General features: G+C 41.4%; 1 protein-coding gene and 1 pseudogene across 4 annotated transcripts in view; both read right to left on the bottom strand.

The window, feature by feature from the left end:
• Positions 1-26279, bottom strand: part of ZNF366 (zinc finger protein 366) — a 265929-nt gene that overhangs the window by 164762 nt on the left and 74888 nt on the right. For 3 of the 4 annotated variants that reach the window (XM_064481434.1, XM_031446665.2, XM_064481436.1), the window contains exon 2: positions 977-1161. The exons of the other annotated variant lie outside the window; for it this stretch is intronic. The gene's annotated coding sequence lies outside the window, so the exon portion shown is untranslated. The remainder of the gene's footprint in view (positions 1-976; positions 1162-26279) is intronic. 4 annotated transcript variants of the gene reach the window in all.
• The window catches only part of LOC105084784 (large ribosomal subunit protein eL29-like), a 90088-nt pseudogene continuing 74897 nt past the window's right edge, over positions 11089-26279 (bottom strand).

A 26279-nucleotide genomic window follows, 5' to 3' on the forward strand; every position in this document is an offset into this window, starting at 1 on the left:
AACTTATAATGAAAAATAATATGTATGTATAACTGAATCACTATGCTAGGTACCAGAAACTAACACAATATTGTAAATCAACTATACTTCAAAAAATTTAAAAATGAAAAATAAAATGTTAAAAACCAGTAGGTACTCAAATAAATGTGGCCTACTCCCTAAAGCTCACTAATATATACTAATATCAGAACTACTAGAAGCAAAATATGTCCCCATTTGTCTTTCCTTAAAACCTAATACATAAAATCAAAGTCCACTCAATGAACTAGAAGTTCTTTTAGTTTATGATGATACTCAAAGAAAACTCCTCACTATTATTTCAATTTAAAGAAAAAAATTAACATCATATTCAACCCTGCCCAACATTTTCAAAGTTATTGAAAGTGGCTTACAATAAATGTATGTCTGCTGCCAATTCTGATCCAATAGTAGGAGCTGCCTGGAACTACATTAGAAGGGTTTATGAAGATGATGCTGTGACAGAGAAAATGTCATAATCAATAATTAATATCTGACATGGACACAGGATTGGGCAACAGTGGCATGTATGTTAAGCATCTGGAATTCCTGGGCCATAGTCAGAAACTGAAATAAAAATGAAAACTCAGAATTTACATAGAGAGAACTAAGACCAATTTGGAGTAGGAATGAGACACACTGTTATAAGTTTGTTCTCAATTTTTAGATGGCGTGAGGATTGATTTAAGGTAGATTATGTTAAGGCAAGATTTATTTACATAAATATTATCTTACTATTAGACATTATTATCATCACTGTGATTTTTAAATGATAATAGAACAAGAGATGATTATCAAGACTACAGTTAAGTGATTTGTTACTTAACACCTTAAAGTTGTGATTTCCAAGTCTCTCATTCAATGGTGATTGTGTATAGTTATATCGTCTATAATTTAGGCTTGGGTTCAACTACACAAACAGAAGATTCAAGAAAATTTGAATGAGATAGAGACTTACTGTATTTTCTCTCCCATAGAAGTCCAAAGACAGCAATCCAAGCCTGATATGGAGGCTCCACAGTCATCAGTAACCTGGTTGTCTCCTATCATTGTGTTCTACCCTCCATAGCAAATGACTTCCATCCTCAAAGCCGCTTCACTGTCCAAGATAGCTGCTGGATCTCCAACCATCATATCTGTATTCTAACCAGGAAGAAAAAGGAAGGAGAAGATTGCAAATGGAAGTGTTTTCCTACTGAGTCAGCCGCATTTTAAATAGATTTCCCAGAAGTTCCACTCAGCGACTTTCAGTTACATCCCACTGACCATCTCAAGCAGCAAGGGAATGTGGGAACTTTGGTCTTTTCAGCAGAACATACTGCCATCTAGGAGGTGGGGGAATGGATATTTGGTAGGCAACTAATGGTCTCTGACACAACTTGCTTATTAGAAACATGGTACTTAGTGATTCCACTAGACCATACACTCTATGAGAGCAGGGACCTGGTCTATTTTGTTCATTATAAAAACCCTGACCTCCAGCACCCAAAACACTGCATGAAATGGTTAATAACTGGTCCATGGTTACTCACTGAATAAGATGCTGAGTCATATTTAGACATCTGATCTGCCCCCAAAGCCTAAATTCCTCCCAAATTCTTCCATGCTTTGAGGCTGATACAAAGAGGTAAGTAGTATATCTCTGAGGAAGCTAGAGAGGTAGATTGGAGCCTAAGTAGTGACAGTCCAGAATGCCTTTTCACTAGAACTTTTAAACACAGATCCTCCAAGGGACCAAGTAAAGAGATCAAGAAAAGGAAGAGAGTCAATAGAATAGTGCACAAATTCAGGTTAATGCTGCTTGGCCTGAAACAAGACTTTGTCAGCAGGGACAGAGGACCAGGATGAATTTCAGAGACAGCTTCCAGGATCCACAGGACAGTGGTAGGGAATGGAGGTAGCAAGGATCACAGGCTTCCAGTTTATCAGGCAATGTGGATTAAGATTACATCCATAGTAATGAATAGGGGACACAGCAGATTTTTTAAGAGATACGAAGAGTTTTTTTCACAGAAAAACTACAAAAGGATACCCAAGGAGCTAGTGAAATAAGCTAATTCAGCCAATAGACTGGAGGAATGAGCCTGTTTTTAACCTCTTCTGTTTATCACATGCATAATCCTCAGCTGTTTTGTAAAGATGTTCATTTGTTGTTGTTGTTGTTGTTTTCCATTACAGGCTGAGCTACTCGGAAAGAAGAATTCATGAGAACAAACCACAGAGGACAAGCTCGCTGCTCTCTGAGTTCCCACTGAAGGGTGAGCCAGCCAGCATTAGCAGCAGCTCTGTAACTTAACAGGCTGAGGAATTGCCCTAGAACATGTCCTCTTTGAAAATGAAAGCCAATATAACACTTCTAAATGTGGCTTTAAAAGTTTAAAGAGTTTTAAGAGTTTAAAAGTTTCTACTCCTCCCCTCCAGTCATAATTACCAGGTTTTTTTCATTGAGCGCCACAAAGCAGCCGAGAAGGACTGCACCGTCAGCCCTTCATATCTATGGGTTCCACACCTATGGATATGGAGGGCTGACCCTCCCACACCATTTTATATAAAGGACTTGAGCGTTGGGGAATAATGGTATCTGTAGGGCATCCTGAAACCAATACCTCGCAGATATAAAGAGACAACCATACTTAGGATAGAACATGCTGGTTGTCCACTTAATCCAGAAGTTATGCAAAGTTAAAGATGGGCAAAGCATTTGGAAATATTAGAGGCCTGAACTGTTCTACTTAAGTCTGATGTCCTTGTGGCCAAAGCACTGGCTCTCAGCTCTCTGGTATTATCTGAACAACTAGACATTCACCAGATTTTATTTTGCTAACAATGATTTGACTAATCTTTTTTACCAATTATTGCTTTATAAACATTTTGCAAGGTTCTTGAAATAGGAACAAATCTGATTTATGTAGTGGAACATAATGTCAGCAGTAGATTTAATTATGGGACAGAAATGCATACGGAAATGTTTAAAAGAAATTTCCATTGTCAATTAGTTTTTGAAAACAAAGAAAATTCAAAATTTTAAATATAAAGAGATACACAGTAAACTATGAAAGGATATTTAGGACCAGCAGTATGTAATTTATTTCCTTTGTTTATTACTACTCCCTCTTCCATCCCCCAAAAATATATTTTGCTATTAAAATGGCAAAAATATTTTATTGTCTATTTATTTCTCAGATTGAATTACAACCTGATGTATTAGTTTCATTAAAAAGTTACAAAGAATTGAGAAAAAAATCCAATAACATTGGAAATAATAAATATACCAACCCAAATAAAATAATAAAGACAAGTTTAAGAAGGCAGCAAAATACCAGGAACACTGTAATCTACTTGCCTCTTGATGTCCCTAATTTGAGTGATTCACAACAATATTTCTGAATGTTTGTCTCTTCAATGAATTCATTACCAACTAGCTTTTGTTTTCTTTTAGTTTCCTTAGAATTTATGGGTCAAATGTTCAAACATAGCATTTCCTGGCTTCTGTCTTTGCAACTTAAAATAGCCATTACTTAGCTTTGTTTTCTCTGAAGAATCCTTGAAATCTTGATGATATAATTGTCGGCACTTCATTAATTTCTTAATGAGCAAAGTATTATTCTAAATATATTGAGGTTTCTAGGCACTTTTTTGTTTAAACATTTCCAATTAAGCCTTGCATGCTCTGCCCATTCCCAATCCAACTTTCAGGTCATGAGAATTCAGGCAGAAATGGCCTTGGATGCCATTATTAATATTTGTCAGGTCCTGTAACCCATGCATTTTGGAGCTTGAAAGAAACTGATAGGTTTGAAGTTCTATTAGGTATTCTGAAATCCCTGGTTTGATTCTCTTTGATGTTTCTCTGGGTGTCATTGAATACTTAATCCTATTCATTGCCTGGACCACATCATCTCATAAACTTTCCAAATGAATAATCTCTGATCTACACAATGTGACATTTTACTTCACCTTTTGAAAGGTAGATTTATGAGAGAGAAACATACACTGTTTTAGAAAATTTGGTCCAAATTTCTCAGCATATTTCTAAACACTTCAAGGTTATAGTCCAAATGTGACCAAATACCTATTTTTTTCCCATGAAACCACAGAACCATCCAAAACTCTATTGCTATACTAACAAACTACCTCCAGCATTCATCCAGGAAACCAAATCTAAATCATCATAATTCCTACCCTGATAGAAAATGACATTTAAGTCAATATCACTGTAAAGAACTTCTGCTCTCTTAGTGCTTATGGAGTTATTTTCAAAATATAGTAGTAAGCCATAACTTACTGTGAGCTCCCACTGAAGGCACAGACAGAATTTTCAGTAAATGTATCACTTAGACTGAAAGCCAACTTTGTCACAATAGTGCTATTCTAATTCAAACCACAAATCCTTCTCTAAAATAAAATCCTCTCTCTTATATCTGCAGGAAAAGAAAGTGTATTCTGTGCAGGTTTAAAACCCATTGATTTCTGAGCATCTGCCAGCTCTATTCTCTTTCAAACACCTACCAAAACCCCAGCCTTTCCACAAAAGCTCCCAGATCTTGGCAGCAGAGAGGCCCAAGGCCATGGGCGGCCAGCACCTCCAGGGAGGCCAGCACCACACAGCGCATAATAACCCTTTTAAAGAAAAAAATATCATTTTGCATGCATAATTATTTCTCTTAACTTATTTTTGTTCTGTGAGAATTTACCTTGATTCTGTAGCACATAACATATAAAGATGCTGTGTTTATTTTACTTGCTTTACATCAGGTTCTGTGCTCCTTGCCAGTGATAGCAGGTCTAACTTTTAAAGGACCCGAAGTGTTCCCTTATGAGGTTCCTCACATAGAACGGTATTTAAAATACTGAATTTTAATCTCCTCATCCTTTAACTTGGGAAAATCAAAGCAAATTGATAAACACCCACAAATAATCACTGCTTATTAGCTTACAACCCCCGGGCCTCTATAATTCTCTAGGTGAACTAAGTATAACTGACAGAGAAGGACCAGGGCTTTTATTTAATGGGAGTGTTTATGTTCACTCCCATGACTTTACCGACAACCTATAGTTCTAGCTACCATTAGTTAAGGCCTACTATGTGCCAGACACTCCATTTGTCGCTTAACTTACATAACACTACAAGATGGGCATTTATTTTGCTTCTACTTAACTTAGAGGGGAACTTGCCCAAGACCACATAGCTAGGATTGGGCAAAGTGGGCACTCAAAGTAAGGTCTGAGTACAGAGTTTATTTTCCTCATGATGCCAGAGAAGGCAGACAGATTCCAACTCACGTGCCCGATACGATGCCCTGGTGGGTGAATGCTGTCTGAAGAAGTGCTTTGAGGCTGGGCCTAGCCTCCAGGGGAGAGAGTGCTGTTAACAATGAACAAAGACTGCCAGAGGCTCTGATGGGGAGAAAGGCAGAAGGTGGCAGGTACCTCTGAATATCACACAAGCCTTAACCACCTTGTTTCTACTCACCAGAGAAAGCAAGTTAATTTGCCTCCTTGGAATAGTTTCTAGTACTTTTCTGCCCCTTTTCAGCAAAGGAAAACATTTCTTTTTTGAAACTTTTGACTCCCATGAGATAGTCTTTTCTGCAATTCCCTTTGTTTAGTGCAGATTTTTTCACCTCCTGGGCTGCATGGAAACCAGTAGCAGCTTGATTTCACAATCTCTTCTCAATCAGTATTTTCACTTCCCCTGACAATTTTGCTGTCTAATTTTCTGACATTGGAGGCTATCTCTGATTTATGGCCTGGACAAATTGCTTAATCTCTCTGTAAAGTAGTTTCCTTACCTATCTTTTTTTTTTTTTTAGAAGTGTGTGTGTGTTTATGTGTGACATAGTAGGGATGGGTACAGGAGGTGGACAGTGAATCTCAACTCTATCTGCACATCACAGTTACCTAAGCGGTTTTATAAACATGCCCATGCCTGGGCCCCAGTCCAGATCAGTTGGGCTCCTAAATGATTCTAATATGCATCTATCCAAGGTAGAGAACCACTGAACTACTACTACATACCAGTATGCATGGTATTGACTAATACCATTTATTAAATAAAGTGACTAGTTTTAGGTTCAGTTTCATGCCTCGTAGGGGCTAACTAGCCCCTTTAAATACTTGCCTGCAAGTTTTTAAAAACAGATTTCAGACAGCTTTTAAATATACTGGCTTTCTCATGGAACTGTTACATTAACTATATTGTTGGATTTATTTGTCTTCCACCTTTTGCAATGGGTAGTGTGTAGAGTTCTGATTTGGTTTATAATTTATGGTGTTTGCTAAATCAAGTGTTTCTCAAATTGCAGTCTGTGGACCACCTGTATCAGGACCACCTGATGTGATTCTTTAAGAAAAATGAAGATTCTCAGACCTACTTGAGACCTACCGGATCAGAGCCTCTGGAGGCGGTGCCTGGGAGTGCGTGTTTTAAGAAGCACCTGCAGCAATCTGTAAGCACTCTGAAGTGTAAGAGAAGGACCCCCTTCTGCTTAGACTGATTTGTATGACAGGCATCATAGCACTGGACACACATAGTAGCTTAATAAACACTGTCTGATCATTGTCGTCGTGAAGCATACAAAATACTGACTATATATGCCTTATATTGCCATTTTTTTAGAAAGCATAGTCTTCTACTTTTACTTAACAGCCTCTGCTAAGCAAACTACACTTTAGTTGGGGATAGCTGTTGAGTTTGTATTTCTATTTGGTTTTGGATGTTCCTCTCCTTTTTAATCATCTCTGTCCGATCCATATAGACCTTGAAGTCAGGAGCAACAGCTGTTCTGTGCTTAGCTTCTTTCTAAACAGATTTAACCTCAAGGACTTCTTCCCAGTCATAGAAACCAATTACCCAGGAGTTGGGTGGGGAAATCACGGGGCCCTGGAACCTAGGTTTGAAAACAGAGGTCTCAGTCTGATGTGCAACTTTCCACTGGTGTTCTCAGTGCTTAGCCCTGATTCCTGGATCCCTTGGTGTTTATTTTTTCTTAGAAAAAGCATCTGGTACCTGGTTCATAAAGCTCAGTCATGATTAATGAGCCAATGGATATAAAATATTTTTATTATCTGATGTAAACGTCCCATTTCATGTGCAAAACAACCCTCTTATTGCATTAGTACTTGAGTGATTTGCTTTGGTAAATCTAGAATTCAATTATGTTTTCTAACAGGTAGATTTCACTACAGAGACTTTCAGGAAATGGAAATTCATGTGTGGCTGATTTACGTGATGACAAGACTTAGTTTTCATAAAGCATGTTTCCTTCAAGGAGGAAAGTTTCCCTCCTTGAGCTTTATGGTCATTCTAAATTAGGGAAGGTTTATAATGATGTCAAAGGCTGGCTTTCTTTAGAAGATGACTAGCCGCCCCTAGCTGACTCCATGAGGTCATATTTTCCTGTTTCGAGTGATTCCCACGTTGATTTTGAGTCACTTTTGTAGTCTTGAACAGATATAACTTTGTGGATTATCTTTTTTATTTTATGTTATTTGAAGCAAAGAGACTAGATCTTTAACATTATCATGCACGCATGCATCCGAACACACTGTCATTAGCCACAAGATTCAACCATTCAGAGGCCCCTTGGTTTCAGCTCATGTGCACTTGAGACAAACAGAATCTGGTTTAGGACAAAATGAGCTCATTCTCCTGGACAGAGGAAAAACTCGGCTTGCCAATTCTGATTCTAATCTCACTCACATGCCATTATGATTCTTCGGCACAACCATAAAAGCTCAATTTACTTTAGAATTCAAGTGTCAATTCTATAATGCTATAAAGGTAATAATAATTTCATAGTCACCCTTCCTAGGAAAAGCTGGTGAGGCCGTCCGTCATCTGTAATGCAAACAATAGCAAACATTTAGCGGCACTGTGTACCAGGCATTTTGCAAGTGCTTCATGTACATTATTTCACTCAGTCCCTACAGAAAGTACTAGAGTCAGTACTCTTTATGATTTTATATATATATTTTATAGAAGGAATTGCTGCACCTGGATGTGCCATAGGTAGTCATGGTCAGAAGTGCAGTTTAAGCTGGTCTGTCTGACTCCAGAGCCCCTGCTCTTACATGATAGATAGGTTGCTTCTGTAATAAGATAATAACATAGTAAAAACTAATATTAATTGAATTCTAGCTATGTGCCAGATGAGTTAGATGCACTTTACATGTAATAACTCACTTCGTCAGGTAACTATTATTACCACCATTTTGCAAGTAAGGAAACTGAGGCTGAGAGAGGCTAAGTAAATTGACCAAAGTCTCACAATCAGGAGGTGGCAGAACCAGGTTCACAGGGTGGGTGTTGGCCAGTCAGTGTCCACCTTCCAGTCTTCCATGGTCTTATGGCTAAAGAATGACTGTCAAGTATAACAAAGTCACAGAGGTTCTGTGGTCAAGGCACAGAAATCAAATGGTCGGTGTTGATCAGCCATCTCTCCTGAGCACACAGAAGAAGGGCTCTGACCTAGGTGGCAGGGGTGCTAGGAGCTGAGACTAGACATGAGAGAGGAGCAAGGATAATTGCACCAAAGCTGCAGGGCAATGACCTGAGGAATGGGCAAAGGGCCAAATGCAGGGTTGGATGCAACAAAGAAATGTGGGTACAATGGACAGACCCAAGGTGGCTGGGCAGAGAGGAAGCAACAGATGCAAGGCAAAAGAACTTCAATTGCGTAGCATAACACAATAGACAGGTTTAGGAAGACGGCCAAGGGTGAGACCTTGAGGCCTGGGAGAGTGGCAGCAGAATTCATACGTGATTTGGAGGAAGGTAGTCAGAAAGCCAGTGGGATGAGGGGGGAGGAGGGACGAGCCCCTGTCTCTGACCTTATCAGACTCCTGATAAACCAAGTGAACCCATCCCTGGGTAAATAAAAATCATGATCATCGTGGACTTTATTTGTGATCTCTTCCCTATAGAGATAGATTTTAAAAGTCTATCGTCATCCTCCTTTGCAGAGCTCGCTAACATTCCCATTTCCCATTTAACCAATTTACTTTGACCGGAACAGCCATCCACTGAATTCATTAAGGGTTTTTTGTTGTGAAAGTGTCTCGACTCTGGTTAGTGTCTTCAATAAAACATGTCTCACTTTGTTCTCTCTCAGTCAATCTCCCTGGACACCCCACATAATCATCCTTTTGTAAACAAAGCAGGCTTTGAAACCACTAGGAGTCCTGCAAGGCTGAGAGATGAGAATGAGCTACAGGCTCCCTGGTGGAAACCGGAGACTGGAAATCTATCATAACCTTCATTGTTTTTCCTGATTATGAAAGTAGTGAGTGTTCATTGCAGCAACAAATGAAATTCCAAGAAAAAACTATTATCCGACAGAGATAAGCAAACACAACATCTGGTTTAGAGTATTTTGGTTTTAGAGCACTACATGTTTAGCATTAACTTATATGCAGTTTTATTTCCTGTTTTTTCTTTCACTTGATGTAGATCAAAGGATTTCCCCATGTAAAATCAATATTCACCATATGGATTTTTAGTGACTACATATTAGCCCATCCTATTGAATGTCCGGTACTTCTTATATTTCAGGATTTCTGTTTTGCCTTTTTATATTAGGCTGTTATGTTGGCTCTGTGTTTACATAGTCAAAGCCTGCCTTTTCTGTTTCCTCTTTATTCCTTCTGAAATTTAAGACACTGGTTCTGAGACCCAGAAAAAACCTGCCAAATAAGCATTGGGAAATAGAAATTCTGGATTTTGTCTTGAGTTCTGCCACCAATTCCCTAAGCAGCTGTGGCCAAATCCCTCGTCTCTGTGTGTTATCTTCCACATCTGTCCTGTTGCACTAATTTAAACATACGGCAGTTTGGTAAATGAGAGGATTCCACCTGGCCAGCCATGGCACTGAACTACAGAAGAGCTGATATTTTTTTACAGAGAGACGATCACACTGGTATGGGCCAGGCATTGTGCTAAGCACAGTACACACATTATTCATCTGCTCCTCCCAGCATCACAGTGAGAGAAGAATTACTATTATTCACATGATGTGGAAGAGGAAACTGAGGTTCAGGGAGGTTAAGTAACTTGGCAGAGGTCTAGCAAGTAACAAGATAGGCTTCAAGTTCAGCTTAAGCTCATAGTCCCTGGCGATGGCTACTGCTTTTACTAAAGTAAAACACTCCTCCCAAAAGAGTCCAAGCTCTGTGACCACGACCTGTGAGGAAGCACATGACCAACTGCTTTTCAAAGATAACACATCTGCACATTGTAGAAGCCAAAGGAAGACTGTACATGAGGCAGATTTTTTAAATGGTCAAATGAAGTAGGAGGTACTGAAAACAGATGTGTGACACAGGAAAGAAAAATGCCTCTTCAGACACAACTCTGGAAAACTGAGATGACTGTAGGATCCAGTTTAAAAAAGAGCCCCAGATCCTGACACTTCCGAGGGCCCTGGTCTTCATTATCTTTCCTGAATATTTCAATCACAAAAGCACATAGCTGTTTAACATATCCCTCGTTCAGCTCCTCCCCTGTGCAAGGAAATGGTATTTTGAGTTTTTGTAACCAGCCCACAGATACAGGTCTATTTTTGTGAATCCAGACACATCCCTCCATATTCCCTCACCATCCCATCCTCCACTGTGTCAGTCCCTCCCTCCCGCCCTCACACACACAAAAGCCTTCAAGGAGGCCTCAGGATAGAGAAGACCTCGCCCACCATGCTTGCCAGACTCCCTGCCCTGCAATGACTCACACGTTGCACAGAGCCACCAAGACAGAAGAGATGTGATCACAGAACAAGCTAGTTGCCACTCTTCAGTCTGAGCTTTCTGCAGCTAAACCTCTGCCTGCCGGGCCTGGAGCTATCTCTGTTCAGCATCCAAGTGACACCTACATTACTCGGGAAGAAGAAAATCGGGAAGAGACAGAGGACAGCTGTTGGCCTGCTGTGACTAAGCTGTGCTGTCCAATTCAGCAGCCACTAGCCCATGTAGGGAGTGAGTACCTGAAATGTGTCCAGTCCAAACTGAGATGTGCTGCAACTGTAAAGGATACACCAGATTTCAAAGATTTCGTATGAAAAAAAGGATGTAGACTATCTCAGTAATGATTTTTTAATTCAGTATGTGTTGAAATGATAATATTCTGGGTGGATTGGATTAAATAAAATACATTATTAAAAGCAAGTTCATCTATTTTCTTTCTACTTTTGTTATCTGCTACTAAAAAATTTTAAATTGCATGCAAGACTCATATTCTGTCTCCACTGTACTTCTTTCTTTTTTTGACTGACAGATCATGCCTCAGGTTTATTTGTACAAACAGCACAGGAGGACATGAACCCCATGCAGACAGCAGCCCAGGGGTCACACCAGTCCTTCTATCCTCACATCAGTAGATGAAAGCCTCTACTCTGGAGCCTTTGTGGGGGCCTGGGCACCTTTGGGAGCCAGAGCCAGAGCCGCAGCTGAAGCTGAAGCTGCGGCCTTGGTCTGAGCCTTGTCCTTGACCTTTGGCTGACAGAGCCTGAGACCCTTGGTGATGTGGGCATGAGCACGTTTCCCGAGCTTGGGGTGAGCAATGTAGGCAAGTTGGCTGAGCCTGTGGCTGCTGCCCTTTGGGATCTTGGGCTTGACCTCCTTGGGCTTTACGAGAGCCTTGGTAGCCTCAGCATGCGCACTCGTGGCCTTGGCGTTGTTGGCCTGCATCTTCTTTAGGCCCTTCTTGTTGTGCTTCTTGGCAAAGCACATGTTCCTCATGAACTTGGGGTCCACTCCCTTAAGAGATTCATATTGTTGTGATCAGGTTTTTTGATGCCATTTCTGTGCCATTTTCGGGACTGCTTGTGTGTGGTGTGGTTCTTCGACTTGGCCATGTCAGCACTGGAGCCGGGAGATCCTGAATTGCCTGGGACCAGAAGAGAAAGAGCTCCATTGTATTTCTGTTGGGCTGCACTGGAATTGTTAGCATTTCAGCTGGCTTAGGTAGGTAAGACAGGACTTGAGTTTGCCGCATCTGCCTTGGCAGCTGAGGAACCAATCAGATCTCACCTCAACTCAGTTCCTATCTCAGTGGGTGAGTTCTCAAGTATATCAGGATGTGTTTGAAAGGAGCCTATCCCAGCATGTGGCAATTCCAAGTTTTTTCCAAGTGCCTTAGAAGTCCAACCCCTCCCCACCTTCTGCAGAAGGTGAGGGGTTAGGAGAAGAAGAAGGACACTAGCTCTACTTTCAGAAACTTCTGTCTTTAGGAGGGACAAATTATTCCCATATGGCCCACTCTCACCCTGGGTCCTTCCACTGCATTCTGTTTCTCTTTCTTCTTCCCAAGACAGAAGGCTACTTCCTAGGGAAGGATCTGAAGGGGAAAGATGTCTTCCCCAAAGAGACTTGGAGGAAAAGCCTTTCTGTGATAGCTTTGGGTACCCTGCACACGCATCCTCTGGCCAAGTCCCGTCATCTGCTGATCTTCAGGAAGAGCAGAGAACAGTAATCCCCAGGAAAATATGGCAGAGCGACCTTCCCTCTGGCCATATTCTACACACTCCTCAAAGAGCCTGCCTCCAGAGGCATACTCAGGAGCTTCAGCAGTGGCTTGAGAAATTTAATGGTCACTGAGCACCATAGTGCAATAGCCAGGCCCTGGCAACATTGGCTTTCTTAGAAATGCAGATTCATGTGCCCTGTTCCCAATTTTCTGAATTTGAATCTTCAGGAATCTATGTCTAAGAAGATCCTTAGGTGACTGGTATGCCCATTCAAGTTTGAGTAATACTGCTAGAACTGGCATCTGCTGTTTTGCCTCATCAACATCCACTTACTCTCCTTCCAATAACACCCCCTAATGTGCCTTGGGAAACCACCCCTTCTTCCAGTCTCAGGATGTAGAGCTGGGACTATCCTGTTCCTTTAATTCCAAAAGGTATATGAGACTTAGGTCTGACCAATCAGAGCCTCGGAGGCATCTAGAATCTGTTGCAGGTGACCACTGAGGTGGGCTGAGGGGATACAGTCAGGGTATACCAACAGCATCTGCTATAGCCTCCCTGTAAGACTTTAGATAATTTATTCTGCTAAAGACACATTTGAAAACAGCTTGTATAGGTGATCTCCAAGTCTCTTCCAACCCTGTGACTTTATGTTCCAGTGCCTCACAAGCTCCCTCATTGACACACCTCTGAGGGAGGAGGCATAGGAGGTGCTACTGGGTCCTGGAAACACAAGACAGCACACCATCCTTTGAGAGAAGGCTGTGTTCTCTTTAGACTTCCGTGTGTCCTGTGGGGGAAGATTGCTGATGCAGGCAGATTTACCTCAGCTCTCTAAGCTTTAGATGTCACATGGTAAATAGGCAGCTGAGATAACCCCTTCCATGATTGTTCCTCCTGAAGTCCAGTCTTCAAAATACCGTTTCAAATAATACCAAAGGGCTAACTGACGCTCAGTTTCTGGGGCTCCCTTTGTAAACAATGTGAATCCTGGAGTCTTGTGTATTACTGAGTTGGCCCCTCAAGTTTCTCTTACCTGACAGTGTTGGGGCATGGTGGGGTGGCGTGTGGGGAAAATACTTTACTGAAGACATTCAGGGATTGGTGATAGCTGAGCAGTCCGGAGGGCCTGGGGTGCGTATAGGAGGTTCTATATTTCTGGGAAATGCATTAATGGGGCTTCCCTCCAGGACAGGTCACATATGTCCAGGTACAGAAAATCAATCCAGGGAAAAACAGGAGATAGACCCACTAAGAGAAAAAATCGTTCAGGTTTATAAATTCAAAGTCTCAGAAAAGAACTTTTACCTGGGTGACCAGCAGAGAGGATATTTGCTCAGCTCAGGAGACTAACTAACTGGAACTAAGAATATGGATTCTCTCTGTGAAGAGGGAATCTTTTGAGAACTTAATTAATTACAGAGGTTTTAGGAAGAGTTGTCTCTTAAACGGACCAAAGCCAAATCTTCCATTGCCTGCATGCATCTGTTATTACCGGTCAGCCTGGTACAGGTCCTCATGATGGCCTCATTCCTGACTGAAGCTGGTGTTTATCATGCTGGAGACAACTAGCCCGAGACTGTGTTCCGAACTTCAGAGGAGGCCCCGCAGGGCAGAGGAAAGAAGCCTTTGGGTTACACTGCTGGATCTGCTCCTTTTTAAAGCTGTGGCCTAGGGCAAGTCATTTCACATGTCTTCCTCGATTAAAACTTCTGTAAAATGACTGGCTGGAACCAGATGATCTCTAGGGCCCCTTCCAGCTCTAACAGGATCCTAAGTGCAGACCCTGAGGAGGGGCTGGTCTGTGCTCCTGACACTGCACCCACAGGGAGCCCTCCCAGCCCGAGCCAGAGAGCACAGCCTCTGGGATGCATGCCTCTGGGACCAGGCCTGTTTCATTCAGCCTGTAGGTGGAATGGCAGCTAGACATTCCCTTAGTGCAGAGTAAGGACAAAGAGCACCAAGGCCTCCCTTGTGGGCTCTCTGCAAAGAATATTGAGCCCTGAGCTGACTTCTACTGCCTCCTGCCGCACCCCCGTCTCCCTGGAGCCAGTCACAGCCTGGCACTTGCAGCTCAGAGCCTTAGAAGGAATAGCCCCTACCAGAGAGATGAGGCATCCTCACCTTGTGCTGCGGGCTATCCTTATTCCTCCAGGACCAGTCCCCTTTAAGGGACATGGAAAAGTCCTACAGCCCTCTCCTCTCTCCCAGAAGAGGGAAAGGTACATATGGTCTCTGTCAAGGACATCTGTTGTGCATCTAGTCCTAAACAGCAAGGCTGGAGCAAACCGCACTTCCATCCAGCTTGCCCTGAGAGCCCAGATAGTGTACTGTTGGGCACTGGTGATAGGCTGCACCTTTCTTTCCACAGCTAAAGAGACAGGAAAATCTCTTTCAAGACTCTTGACTCCTGTCTGGGACCTCTGGAGCAGAGCTGGAAGTAGCTGGTTGTTGTGGCTTGGATCTAGGGCTTCCTATCCAGACTCTAGTCTTTATGAGAACAAATTCCAAATACTGTCCAGCTGAATGCAGAATCTAGAGCAAGGACCCAACATTGGTGCCACTGGAGAGTTCATGAGTTCACTAACTACTATATATAAAATAGATACACAATAAGTTTCTACTGTACAGCACAGGGACCTATATTCAATATCTTGTAGTAACCTATATTGAAAAAGAACATGAATAGGAATATATGTATGTATGTGTATGACTGAAACATTATGCTGTACACCAGAAATTGACACAACATTGTAAACTGACTATATGTCAATTTTAAAAAGAATTAAAAAAAGAAAACAAATCTATTTTTTTAAAAAAGAGTTCATGAGGGAATTGGATATGATGGCTCAAGATTCTTTTCTAGTCCTATAAGGACTGTCAGCTGCGCAAAGTTTTAGGCTTAGAAATTGCCTTTGGAACTGCTTAGGATGGCTACAGATTCCTCGCCTCCCTTGACTGAGCTGTTATACAGTCTTTATGGCTTTTTAAGAAGTCATCTGTGAACTTTAGGTGAAGTTTTACTTGTGTGTGTGGGGGGGGGGGTAGTTTTTTCCATCTTCTCCCTCTTCTGTAGCCACTGGACGTAAGAAACAATGGCCTATACTCTCAAAAGAATTGAAAGCAGGATCTCGAAGAAATACTTGCACACCCATGTTCATGGCCACATTATTCACAGTAGCTAAGAGACAGAAGGAACCCAAGTGTTCATGAACAGATGAATGGATAAGCAAAATGTGGTGTGTACATACAATGGAATATTATCCAGCCTTAAAAAGGAAGAAAATTCTAACAAATGCTACAACATGAATGAACTTTGAGGACATTACGCTAAGTGAAATAAGCCAGTCAGAAAAAGACAAATATTGTATGATTCCACTCATATGAGGTATCTAAAGCAGTCAAATTCATAGAAACAGAAATTGGAATGGTGGTTGCCAGGGGTTGGAGGAATGCAGAATGAGGAATTGTTTAAGGGGTGTAGAGTTTCAGTTTTGCAAAATGAAGAGAGTTCTGGAGATTAGTTACAAAACAGTGTGAATGTACTTAACACTACTAAATTCTACATTTAAACTGGCTAAGATGGTCAATTTTATGTTACGTGTACCTTACCACAATTTAAAAATTTTTACAGAAAGAAACAACATTGGCAGCAGATGAGGTACATGGGAAAGCAAGGCCTGTGTGGATTCCATTTTCAAGTGCCCCAGCTGTTCTGGTGGCCAGGCCATGGTACATCAAGAGTACCTGACACTCAAGTGTGTCTCAGGCTGAGCCCTTGCAAAGAGGGGGCCCAGTTCTGCTCCACAGCTCAAGGCGGCACTCAGAAGAATTTAGCCTGCTTCCCCCTTAGGTTTAACCTGGACACTGAAGCCTTCTCTGCATGAGACACCTGAGCACACACCTGAAGGACCCATTGTCAACAGTCAGATACGCATGCTCAGTGATGTGTTACACACTGAGAATAACAGAGATAGATTCTGCTTCCTCTCTATTTCAGACCTACAAGGAGAAACTCACTCCCAAGGAAGCAATGGATGGAATCTCATCCTGTCATTCAAGGCCATGATCATTGCAGAATACTATTTTTTTTTTCATTTCTAACTTCCCTCCATATCAACCAACCCCCCCACCCCAACTCCGCCAAGAAATAGCATCGCATAGAGCAGTTCAAAATGTCTGCTAGAGGGACAGGCTGTGGAAATAGATTGCCCGAATCTGACCTTGACTCTGCCTTTCATTCATTGTTTTGTAATGAGCATAGTATTTAACCTTTCTAACATTCATCTTTAAAACAGGGTAATGATATAGGTGCTTGTTTGGGTTTGGGGAAGATTAAACAAGATTCTGCTTGAGACCCCTTACCCCAGAGCCTGCACACAGTAAGTATTTGATAAATGAGGACTTGTCACTATTCTCTCCACCCAGCCAAATCCTACCCATGTTCCAAGAACCAGCTCAAGCCCTTTCTCTTCCATAAAGTCCTCCAAGAGCCCACCATGAACCAAATCCCATCATGAACTCTCCCATAACGCTGATTATTTGCACCCTTCATCCTTGTGGCAACTCTTCAGGGATCAGAGCTCATTAGGCCCCATCTACACGGCAAGGTGGAGAGGGTTAAGAGCTGTCATTCTTAGAACTCCCAGATGTACAGGGATCACAAGTGGTAGCTCATGGGTTGCACATAATAAGTGATAACACAGGAACTCAAAACATGGCCTTGTTCATTCTTGCAGCTAGGATTCACCTTATTTGTATTCTATGATTTGCAATGTACCAGGAAAGACTGCCACCCCCAAATCTCTCCACACCTGTGCAAATGGGCTTTTGGGGTTCATCTGTCTCCCTGCTCCCTCTTAAGTGTAAAATATTTGCTAAGAGGGATTTGGCACTCATCTTACCTGAGAGACTTTCTTAATTTTTCTGAGATCGTATTTTCAATTGTGAATTTACAATGTTTGGGGGCAAGGATTCAGAAACAAGAGAGATGGATCCCAGAGAAAACCTGATCTGATCTACTTTATAATTAACCTATCTGTTCATTCTGTCCATTTGTATACTTATTCAGTAAATATTTCTTGAACATCCACTGTGTGGCAGGCAGTGTTTGCCCCTGCAAGGATGATTCTGCTGGGAAAGTCCTCTTCAGGATTCTAAAAAGGGAATTCTCCAGTCTTTCCAATGCTGCTTTGGCAGCCAGTATACTGAATATCTCTTCCTGGTGATGTGGCATAAAGCCATTCAATGGAGCAACTTTAGTTCAAGGGCAGTGACTTATTTCTCTCTTATCCTGAGTACCTCATATGTTTCCAGGCATATGGTAAGTTGGTAAGACTGGATGGAAGGATGAATGAATGGATGTTGTAGATAATATAAATCTTAGCTTGAATTCCCCAGCAGATTCTGAGACAAAGATTTGAATGCAAGCCATTTACTTAGGAGGTGACCCCAGGAAGCTGATAGGGGAGGAGGCAAGTAGGACAGGTAAGAGAAGGAAGCCAATAAATGGTGTGTTATCAAGCAGATTACCATTCTGATAAGCATCTGGTTATTTACCAGGCATTGAATACTGAATGTTTCCTCTGCCTTCCTATCCTACCTAACTGAATGGTTATGAAATTTAGATGCTGCAAATGAGAATGTGAATGCACAAATATTGTATGCATTGTCTCTTGTCTTCAAATAAGGGAACAACCTTTTTGCCATTCCTTAACACCAGGGGCTTCCTAGATATTGCCCAAGATCTTGGGTGAATTCAGTATGCCCTTGGGCTGATTTAAGTAAAGTTTCTAGAAAATATATTTCCTTTTTGATGTGTAAGGAAATAGCTTTGTTTAAAGTCACTCATCTATCTCAGGACAGGATAGCGTACTTTTAAGACTAGCTGAGTTCATATCCCATCATCACTTCTTAGCTGTGTGACATTGTGCAGGCTATTTAAATTCCCTTTGCCTCGGTTTCCCCATCTGCAAAATGGCAATAATAATAGAATTTATCTCATAGGAATGTTGAAATGATTAAATGAGACTATGTTTAAGTATTTATCAGTGACTGGCAAATAGTAAGTACTCAGTAAATACAAGCTATTGTTACTATTACTTGGAATGAGTAAAAATGTGTGCTAGATGAATTTAAAAATTCTAATTCCATTAGCATTATTATAAGTACAACCATAATGGAAGTATGCAGATGGATAAAACAATCCGGATTTCTGATAAAAGTTTTGAGTATTTGTGAACACTCTACTAAGAAAAAAAGGTAAATTGAGCTTACCATCTAACACCAACAAAGATGAAATAAAACATTTAATTCTGTGAATTTAATTCTCTGGTGTCAAATCTTAGAGAGACTGGGATTTAAGGGTATAGGTATCCCTTGCTTTTCCAAAGTTCACTTTACGCCAATTCACTTTTACAAAGAACTACATTAGTACCTGTATTCACTAACCGACATAAATCCAAAGAGGACTTTAGCTTTCACAAAAAAAGGCAGAAAGCAAAAATAGCACTCAACGTTTGTTTTGCAGGAGCCATTATTAAGACAGTGTGCAGCCCAAGCAGAGCAGTGAGAGTGGCACCGCCAAGCTCCTTCCCCAGGACCTACACTCAGCATCTCAGCACCAAGTGGCCATAGCTTTGAACTGTGTCTATGAGCATCTGTGCTTTATCTCGGTTTATTTTGTGCATCCATTAGCAAGATGTGTCCTAAGGTAATTGCTTCTTCAATTTATGCCATTTCAGCTTAGGAAAGGTTTCATAGAAACATTCTACTTTCAGATAGTGGGGGAATTCTGTATTTCAAGCATCATTCTTATGGAGGACATAGGAGGAAAAGGCAGGCTTAGTCAGTTTCTCTGGTTATACACTGGGAAAGATTAATGGATGTGCTGTGTTTTAATATTAAGTGCTTATTTGTTAGATTTCTATGACCTTCACTTCTTGACATTTAGGGGGTAAAATCAGATCTGTTTCTACACTGTGCTCCACATCTATTAGATAGATCAACCAGAAATTGTGTTTGGCTGCTAGTAACTGAGGCTTAAAATATTGACTTAAATCCAGCAGAGATTTCTTTTCCCCTTATAAAATAAGAAGTCTGAGTCTGATGACTCCAAAATGTTAGGAGGGACCTAGGCTCCTTCCAGCTCTAACTTCTACCATCCTTAGGGCATGGCCCTTGTCCTCATGCTTAAGAGATGACTACTGGCTCTAGCCCTCACTTAAGAATTCCAAGCAAAGAGAAGGAAGATGCAGGGAAAGACAACTGGGGCCTTCTGGCTGAGTAATTCCCCTTTAAAAAGTTTTCCCTGTAAGCCCCACTTAGTGACTTCCTATTACATTCCATTGCCCCTCACACATATACCTCTACAAAGAAGGCTGGGATGTTTTAGTGGACACCTTGCCATCTCTATCAATACAGGGATTCTGTTAGTAAAAAAGAAAGGAAGATTTATACTGGTTAGAGACCTAGCAATCTTTGTCACAATGAACTTTTAATAAATTACTGTTAAAAAAAAAAAAAGACAAAAGGTAGAGAAGAAGGAGAAGTAACCTGCTAACGCATCCCTTTGCCATTCTATAAGCTCCTGAAGGCCAGGAAATATGCCTCATTCATCCCTGTGTCCCCAGGGTCTAGCTCAGGACCTGGCACAGAGTAAGTGCTCAATAAGTGAGTTTAATAGTTAAATTAAAGGATGAGATTTAGACATAAAACGATAAGACTGATTTTGCAGGCTTGCATGAAAATCCATCTCCAGAATTTTCAATCCTGCCATTATGGCCTTTTCTTTAAGGATAAACTCCACAGCATGCTGCTGTTCTGGGAAATGTCTTTCCACACCCACTCCCAGTCTGCCCCTCAATTATAGCTGTTTGCTTCCTCCACCAGAGAAGGGCTGAAGACACATTACCTACCTACACAGAGTCGTGGCAGGGAGGAGGCTTTGTCAGGCCCTGTTCTATCACAGAGCTGCCAGGCTCGGGGTATTATCACCACATAACCAAAAGGCATTAGTATAGATGTATTTCAGAAGTGACTTGTTTAAAAATCGTCCAAAGGGCCAGATGCCTGAGAACCATGCTGCTGTTATGCCCTCAGATCCCCTCCTTGGCAGCAGCAAGTCCTGGGCACTCTGACACCCCCCCCCCCCCCACTGTAGAAACTCATTCGGGTCTGCAGGGCACAGAAAAGCTTTCCAAGAAAATCCCTACTCCCTTACCAGCTTGTACCGAGTGAGAGCACAGCGGAGGCTCCTAGACAGCAGAGCTGCCTATAAGAGAGGCTACACCTTTCTGCCGTCAAGATGGGACAAGACTAGGGGTGATGAGTGGGCTCTTGCGAAAATACAAACAAACCCTGCTTCTTCTCCCACTACTAAAATGGAAAGTGAGCCCCAAAGCAGAGGGGAGAGTTACCTTTCCACAAAGCCACCCTTCTAGGTGCTAAGGCCACGATCGACCCTAACCTAATGTGTATGGGAGCTCGAGAATCTGGTGGAAAATCAGTAATAATCGCCCTAATCAAGCTGAGAACTCTGGGACTCATGTATAATGATGATGATTAAAAACAATAATCATCTTTATTTACCACAGGCCAGCACTGATCTAATCACTTTACACACGCATTTAATATTTGTAACAACTCTATGAGGTAAGTATCATTATCATCTCTGTTTTACAGATGTGGATGCATGGCACAGAGAGGTTAAGTTGCTTACCCCAGATCACACAGCTAGGAAATGGCAGAGCTAGGATTTGAACACAGGAAGTCCAGAGAAAACAGTGGGAGGATGTCTATGGGGTACCATTAAGGGTGACTATTTTGAAGGTATGAAGTGTTGTGGGGTTCTCAGTGACTACTTGCCTACTGCAGAATATGAGTGTTGATTTTCCTTTCTTATAACAAAGCTGCCTGGGCCCTGTACATGGGTACCTGCAGGCCCAAAGGACTGCTCAGTAGAGAGAATTCCTCAGGTTTCTAGCTGGGATCTAGAGCAAGAAAAGTGTGTCATCTCTGACGTGAAAGTGTCTGACACCAGGTCACCCGTAAATACACTGTGTCACACTGCTTCATGAGCTGGATCAAACAACTCTACTTTCTTCAGCTGTGTGACGTGAAGGAGGTGGAAGAGTGTGAATCACCTGCACAGGCTGAATTGGAAAGGTCCTAACTGCAGCCCTCAAAAGAATAACGCTTCTGGTTATTTCTCCTAGGACCCTGTGGCTTCTCCTCACTGGCCACTGCCCAAATCAGGCCCAAGAACAACATGCCCCGAGTTGCCTGGGCACTTCTTCAGAGACTGGCTAGTTGTTTCCTGGGTGGTCAACTTGAGTTAGAGATCCACTGCTGAGTAAGAAATCCATTTGCCTGAAGAAAGAACCCCCAAATCAGAAGCAATGTTCATGATATATTTCTAAATTTAAAACCCAGGTTCCAAAATAATATGTAAGTTATGACAGTATTTGAGAGAGAAAAGAATAGCAAAGACAATAATAACTCATGTTTGTTGAGTACTCACTGTGTGCCAGGCCCCATGCTACCTCTTTCATTAATCCTCAGAGAGACACAATGGGGTAGGATGGTATGAAGTAGGTATGAGCACCCTGAGACTGAGAAGATTAAACAGATCACCCAAGGTGTAAGCAGTGGGGTCAGGAATTAAACGCAGGATGACTGATCACACACTCTGTTCACACCACCTTCCAGCCTCCGCGTACACCAAGACGTTAGCTATGGTAACCTGTGGGTTACAAAAGTGTAACTGCTAGGGTCTTTTTTCTGTGTTTCCCAAATTTTACATGCTAAGCATTATTGCTTATGCATTTGGAGGTGAGTGTTAGGTGTGTCCAACTCCCCCCGCTAGACGGTCACCTAGCAGCATGAAGCCTCCCTTCCTGCTCACTCCTGGCCGGTCCTCCTCACCCCTCACCACCACTGTGGTCTTCTGTGGCTCCCCGGGCCCTCGGGGAGCAGCCTTCCACATCAGTCTGGAGAAGCAAGCCCATCCCTGCCCCCTCTGAACAAGATCTCAACCGAGTCCCCAGGATGTATGTGACTGTTAAAACAGGACCAGAGTGAACCGGTTTTCTAGGTGGCCATCTTTGGAAAGGATTTTTTTTTTTCTTTTTTGGACTTTGGACCAGAATACTAGAAAATAACATGAAACCATCCTGAAAATGCTAACATTTCACCATCCTTAGCCCTGAGGAGCCCTCATAGAGCTGCCTTCTGAACTTTAAAGAAGAAGTGATCCTTCAGTTCCTACACTGTCCTTAGCATTGTCAGTCAACTCTGTGCTCTTCCGCGAGAGATATATAGACACACGGGGAGTTTACAGGCCAGCTGGAGGGGCAAGACAGACATCAGGCAGGTAGAAAGAGCACATCTCTTTTAGCACCACCCATACAGCATACTTATCTCAAAATAGTTGACATTAATTCACTCTGGTGCTGAATTGCACAGTTAGTGTGTAATTCTTTCACAGCCAGCCAGTCTGTGCAGTGAACAGCATGCAACTATATCTTCTCAGTACTGACAGGCAATTCTCTGTGGGTCTCTGCATGTCTTACAAGTGAGGCACTGACTGCCCTTTGTTCCTGACCATCTTTCCAAGAACATTTCTATAATGAAAAGCCTTGGAAGATATAGCTAGTGTCTCCCTCCAGAGCAAAGGGTAGGCTTGCTTACTGCCCACTGTATAAGATCTGGGTAAGGTCACAGCTGCCTGTAATGCAACACTCTGCCTGTGCAGGCGTCACCTAGCCCTAGCAATATCACACTATGAGAATTGGGGTTCAGGGAACCCACTCAATATTGCTAGCAGCTGCTATTGCTGTGAGTTAAACTGCTCTTTGTCTCTAATCCAGGAGTCCCAAGTCTTCTACTGGCATCCACAAAACTGTGGCAGGCTAACTTGATACTTTGCAAGAAGGGTAAAATTTCAGACCCTTCACAATTTGTGACACATAGCCAGTGGGTTCCAACATGACATAATCTACTTTTCTTAATCTGAGGGACACTGTCCACTCCATCCACTCAGATGTCGTCTCTCCTCCAGCCATCATTTTCTTTTCTGTGTATAGTTTTGATAACTAATGACTGAAGAAAAGATATACAAGTGACTATACTTGCTTTGCTGAAAATAAATTAAGGGACAATTCCACTGGCCATAAAAGGTAAAAGTAATGGTAACTCAAGTATCCTTCATGAAAATGGTTTGAAAATCAAGGGTATAGATCAACAGGAAATAGTGATTGGTCGAAATTATTTGAATTATTTGTCAAAAGAGCATTAAAGCACCACTGCAGTTAGGGAGGGTGATCAACAGTTGCAGAAAGCCGAAGAGAACGGAATAACAATGACCTACTTATGCCACTGAGAAGGCATCTTCCTATGTACCAGGAAGACCAAACAGCACTGATTTCTTTTCTTTTCCTAAGAAAGCATTTTCTAAGTAGGAAATGCCTTAATTCTATCACGTGGTACAGATGAGGGACCATAGAAATTTGTAAACTAAGTCCGTTTCTGATTCTAGCCCTGCAGCAAGATAAAAGAGCATGTATAAATGTGGCCATATTGAGATTTTTGTCCTAAAATACTGCTGGAGAAAAAAGTTAATTACTAGGTTTAGTCAAAAACATTTCACACAATTGTTCCTTTTCATTTTGTTTTCAGCTATGGGAAGTCATGACCATGTTACAAATAATAAGCTCTGAAAATAGAGCATTTAAGGAAAGAATTTAGTAATCAAAATGCACGATAAAATTAATCTGACTCAGATTTTCCAGTACAAATAATAGTTGTGCTACCTGGTAACCAGGCATAAGTAAATCATGTAAATGAAAATAATTACTATTACTCTGATACAAAAAACAAGGGTTTGCAATTTTTCCCTTTTGTCTAATTGTCAGGACCCTTTGACCTCATGCATCAAGGACACTGAAGGACTACAGTGGGGCATCCATATCAGAGGACTAAGCTTTTCCTGGCTGGGAAAAGGGGACCCAAATTAAGTTCCTTCTCTTAGCTTCTTCCCTTTGAAATGGAGAACTGGGAACCTACTTCTGAAGTACCCATTTTGCCCTCAAGGAGTAAGAATGTTAGAAGGAGCCCAATCCTGGGATTGAGGGGGCAGTGAGGCTCACAATGTTCAGCCCAGTTTAGCAAAGGAGAAGAGCAGAAGCCAACACTGGAAATAAAGAGCCTGCATGACACTTGCTCTTGATGTTCTCAGAGGAACTCTCAGCAGATGCAGACACTTGAAAGAAGTCCAGGGTAGGAGAGGTGGGAGGCTTAGTCCCGGTTTGATGGGGACTAATTGTTTTCCCACTTAACCATTTTTATGCAAATTATCTACCTACCTCTCTCCTCCCTCCCCTTTTGCCCTCCCCCTCCCCCAACACCTCTTCTTTTTCCTCTTCTTCTGCCTCTTCTCCTCCCTATTATACACTCATATTTTCATTCTTATTAAAGCATACAGGCCCTGAATCTATCTTTGGCCCCAGTCTTCATGCACATACATCTTCATGACTGCCAATACCTGCTTCAAGGAAATCAGTAAACACTTTTCAAGGAAACCTTCTATTTCACACAGTCCACTCAGTTCTCTAAGAACGCAGAAGCTTTGCTTCACTACATTGAAACACACATGTATTCACACAATGACTCTAAGAACTTCCTGTCAAATCCCCATTCCTCCCATTTAAGGAGTGCCCTCCTGGCCTTCTGTTTATCTTTATAACAGTCTTATTGAGATACAATTCACATACCATACAATTCATACATTAAAGGTACACTTCAATGGTTTTTAGTATATTTAAAGAGTTGTGCAACCATCACCACAATCAATTTTAGAACATTTTAATCACCATAAAAGGAAACTTTAGCGGTCACTTCCAATTCTCCAAACTTCCACCCTCCCACCCCCACCCCAGCTCTTGGCAATCATTAATCTGCTTTCTGTCTCTGTGGATTTACCTATTCTGTACATTTGCATAAATGGAATCATACAATATGTGATATTTTATAACTAGCTTCTTTCACTTAGCATATTTTCAGGGTCCATCCATATTGTTGCAGATATCAGAACTTCATTCCTTTTTGTTGGAATAATATTCCAGTGTATGAATATACCACATTTTATTTATCTGCTCATCAGTTGATGGATATTTGGGTTGTTCCCATTATTTGGCTATTTTGAACAACGCTGCCATGAATATTTATGTAAAACTTTTTATATGGATATATGTTTTTGTTTCTCTTGGGTGTATCTAGGAGTGAAATTGCTGGGTCATATGGCAAGTCTATATTTAAGGAACTGCCAGATTGTTCTTCCAAGTAGCCATACTATTTTACATTCTCACCAGCAATGGCTGAGGATCCCAATTTCTCCACATCCTTGTCAATACTTGTTACTATTTATTTTTTATTACGGCTATTCTAATGGATGTGAAGTGATATCTCAATGAGATTTTGATTTTCATTTCCCGGATACCTAATGATATTGAGTATCTTTTCATGTACTCCTTCACCACATTATATCTTCTTTGGAGATATGTCTATTAAGATATTTGCCCATTTTAAAATTAGGTCATTTTTGTGCAGTTTATTGTGTATATGTATTTACATACAATACATTGTATATGTGCAGTCAAATTGTAACAATTCTACCTAATAAAACTGAAGACTGAAAAAAAATTAGGTCTTTTTTTAATTAAGTTGTAAGAGTTTTTTATATATTCTAGATACCAACACTTTACCAGATACATGATTTGCAAATATTTTCTTTTAAAAATTTTTTTA

The sequence above is a fragment of the Camelus dromedarius genome, chromosome 3 (genome assembly GCF_036321535.1).
Source record: "Camelus dromedarius isolate mCamDro1 chromosome 3, mCamDro1.pat, whole genome shotgun sequence".
Taxonomy (NCBI): Eukaryota; Metazoa; Chordata; class Mammalia; order Artiodactyla; family Camelidae; genus Camelus; species Camelus dromedarius.